Raw genomic sequence first — 4,161 nt, forward strand, 5'->3', positions numbered from 1 at the left:
TTATTCTGTCTGCGGGATTATTACAGCACAATTTTACCTTTCCATCTTCCATGGCATAGTGAGATTTCTTTAGTAGTCATTCTTTGTCTTTTCCGAGTTTTCGGGTCAGACTAATCCAAATGATGACTTGGGGAGATGGGAGGGGGGTTGTTGTTGGCAGCCAGAAGAATCAAGAGAGGACTCTCAGGCCTTCAGCATTCCCAAGCAATCTCAAATTACTGCTGTCTAACCAGCCTTTTCCTTGGCATGACCCGGGATCTCAGGCCTGGAACATCTCCCCCTTCCCTTCCCTTCCCCTGCCTTAAAGTTCTAGTTCTTCTATGAAGCCTGACTTGACCACAGCAAATTACATTGTTCTTTCCTTTAAAAAAAAAATCCCTATGATATTTACAGATTTTACCAGTTCAATTCAAGAAGTACTATTCAGACCCCTACTATGGGTCACATTGTTGGGGTGGAAAGAACAGAGATCCACTGAACTTGATTGTTGGGGCAGAGGGGTGAAGGGAGGAAGGGGCAGACTTGCTCTAAGAATAAATAAGTAGTAAGGAAGAAGACAGGGAAGTCACAGGATCTGGTAACTAAACCATGGCACAGCCAATCCTCATGGGAACTAGAGCTTCAGCATGTTCTGTATCTGAGGTGCTCTTAGAGTCATCAGCAGCAGAAAGTCTCAAGCTTCCCTCTGTTTGGTCTCTGCCACTAAATAGAGCTGTTCCCCTCCATGTTTCTGCTGCTTTCTCCATCTCTATGAGCTGGCCTCCCCTCATAGCTTTGCAGGCTTTTAACTTCAGCAATTTATCCATGATTTAGCAGGCTAGGGTCCTGGAACTACCACCTAGCATCTTTCCACCTTTTCCCCCTGCTCCAACTAGTAACTTCTTACAGTGTTTTGGACTTCAAATTCCCAAGTAACACGTGATAGATCCAGTTAAACTTTTTGAGCAGGCTGTATAGGTCATAGTCAGCCAATGACTTGATTGAGCTTAGGTCAAATGTTTACCTCTGAGAGCTGGGCACAGTGGCTCACACCTGTAATACCACCTACTTAGGAGGCTGAGGTGGGAAAAATCACTTGAGGCCAGGAGTTCAAGTCCAGCCTAGGCAATACAGTGAGATCCCACCTCTAAAAAATAAAAAAACTAATGTTCACCTCTGGCCTTTCATTAGCTTGGGGATATTTTTCTGCTTCCCCTTCCCTTTTCTGGGCTACTATGAGTTTACTCAGTGCCTCTGCACAAATTTAAAAACAGTACACCCTGTGGGTACTTGGCTTAGCAAACCAACTTTGAAGAAATTGAAAAGAAATTGCCTTTCCTTTGGGCTGAGACAGCCTCATGCCATTGCAGAGCCCAATAAGTGGAACCAGGCTGGATTGCACTTTGTACTCACTACCTCAGACTGGGCCTCTGTGCAGTACACAAACTGTCCAACCTCCCATGCAGCCTTGGCTCCCATCCAGCAAGGTCTCTGCAACAAGATTCTAAGCAAGGACCATAAGAAGTACTTGTAGTCACTGTTCAGTTTCCTTGTGATTTAAAGTATTTGAAAGCAGCATTTCCCAGCCCTGCCCCTTTGGTACCAGATTGTGATCTGGCAAATTTTCCTTATAATAAATAGCTCTTCAGACTTGCCTCTTAAGAACTGATAAGTGGGGCATGGTGGCCCATGCCTGTAGTTCCAGCTACTTGGGAGGCTGAGGTGGGAGGATCACTTGAGCCCAGGAGGTCACAGCTGCAGTGAGCCGTGATCACACCATTGCACTGTAGCCAGGGCAACAGATTGAGGCTCTGTCTCAAAAAAAAAAAAAAAAAAAAATTTGAAAAAAAATACATAAAACCAATCTCTCTCACAGACATTCACCTCCAGGTCATTGTCCCAGATTCTAGTGAAGAAAAAGCATGGAATCTTCTCTTTCCAAAGTTGTCAGCTCTGAGATGCCAGCATCTTCATACCCCTTGGCTTGAGCATGGCCTGTTCTCAGACACATGCCATACCTACTCCATATCTCTTTCAAGCCAGTTTTCAAAGCAGCCTCCTTTTTGCCTTTGTTCTCTGTCCTTTGGGTGATGTTCTCTCTTTGAAAAATTGATTTATATTATTACCGGACATAACTGAAGAATTTTTTACCTTTGAGGTCCAACAGTCATCTTATCTAAAGGGATTTATTCATGTTGCATATTGATGTGGAGTCTGCACATTAAAACCCTTCAGGCAAAGTCCTTGCTTTTGCAAATGCTCCACCATGTTTAAAATTATGGTGTAAATAATTACAAGTTTCATTTTACTGATATTATTAATATAAATTTCTGGTATGAATTAGACTCTCAAATGCCTGAGGAAGTTTTGAATGGAAAAAAGAAAGATTAGAGGGAAACTTCAAAGAAGATAGAATACTGGAATCAGTAAACTCGGAAATCGGAGCAAAAGAAAAAAAGGTTCTCCTCAGTTACATTAAAAGCATAGAGAATATTTGGACCCCAGTTAATTTCATTACATTGTCACCTCACATCTGGCACAAATAAAAGAAACTCATCCCAGGTCCTGCCAGATATCAAATTAATTAGTTTCATTTTTCACTGTTCCCTTCTAATCTTTGTCTATATGTATATAAAATGAGTTCATAGTTTTAGTCACAGATCTTGGCTAACTTCACTAGACTTCAAACCCTCTGTTACGAAGTTGAATTCAAATCAATAAGTATGAATGGGGGATTCACTATCGTGTAAATTTCAGCCATGGATGCGGCTACCAGGCAAGCTGTGCCCTGCAGTGTTTATTATCTCTTACACAGTGTACCAGAGACCAAAAGCAAGCTAGAATATAGAGGAGGCAGCTGGGAGGAAAGAAGACCAGCACTAAGAGTCAGGAGGTGTAGGTTCTGATTCTGACACTAACCAGCCAGGATCTTAGGCAACTTTGCCTCTCTGGATGCCTCAGTTTCTTCATCTGTAAAATGAAAGGATTGGATTTAATCAATAGTTTTTAAACTCTACTCTTCAGAGGGCTGCAAGAAGATACTGGAGCAGGAGGTGTGGTACTAACGGACTGATCTCTGCTCACATCCCTGCAATCAAGGCAACTCCTTCTTGGTCTCTTTTTCATGTCAGGCATCTGAGTCCAAAGAGTCTAACAACAGGGGACATCATTTGCATTCAGGGCTCTCTCGAAGCCAAGACAGAGTATCCTGGTTACCAACAATACCAGCTGCCAGAGTTCAGAGGAGGGGCTGTCAGGGAAAGCAGGAACATAAAGGGAAAGCTTCGTGGAGGAGGCAAGGCTTGGGCAGAACTCAAGAGAAGACAGTATTTGGAATGACAGAGGGAGGAGGAAAATGAGGAGAGTGTTTCAGGAAAGGCACAGTGATGTGTTCAGGCTCCCAGAAGCCAGGACCCACTTGGTTTGGGGTTGGACCCGGGGTGCAGAGGAGAAGGTTGTAGAGTACGATGGAAATAAGGGCCTGCATCCTTAAAGGCAGGCAGACAAATATGGGGTTGATGGGCACACACAAGATCTCCTGAAGATCTCTCAGCAAGGGAATGACATGCTGAAATTGGTGTTTAAGGAAGATGAGTCTGTCAGGTTTTCACAGCGCAAATATTTCTTGATGCTTATGAGGTGCCTGTAAGCAACTGAGAATACAAAGCTGGAAAATGCAGCAACTGCCCTTGAGGAGTCTGGCAGAGGGGAATGCAGAATGGGATGAAACAGAGGAGAGAAAGCGTTGGGCTGGATCCAGGAAGTGGCAGAGAGAAGTGGGGAGAAAGGAAAGATGACAGAAACACTGCTAAGTAAAAACTAACAGGACTTGGTGGCTGGCTGAATACAATAACTCAAGTAGGGGAACAAATAACAATGACTACACATACCTGGCTTTAGTTCCTGCTCCTTCCTGGGCCCACAGCAAGGACACTTCTTCCAGCCTCCCATGAGGTTGCATGTACCATATAATTGAGTTCTGAGCAAAGACTGTGAACAGAAGTAATGTGCTCCCCATCCACGCGGGGTCCATGACACTCTCCCACACATGCTTCTCTGCTCTCCTTCCCCATTCTCCTGATGAAGAGGTTGCTGAGGCTGAAGAGGAGGCCATATCCACAAGACTGAAGGAGCCTGGGTTTCTGAATGACTACATGGAAGCCTGCCCACAAAACAGAACAC

The sequence above is a fragment of the Trachypithecus francoisi genome, unplaced genomic scaffold (genome assembly GCF_009764315.1).
Source record: "Trachypithecus francoisi isolate TF-2019V2 unplaced genomic scaffold, Tfra_2.0 Lachesis_group13, whole genome shotgun sequence".
NCBI lineage: Eukaryota > Metazoa > Chordata > Mammalia > Primates > Cercopithecidae > Trachypithecus > Trachypithecus francoisi.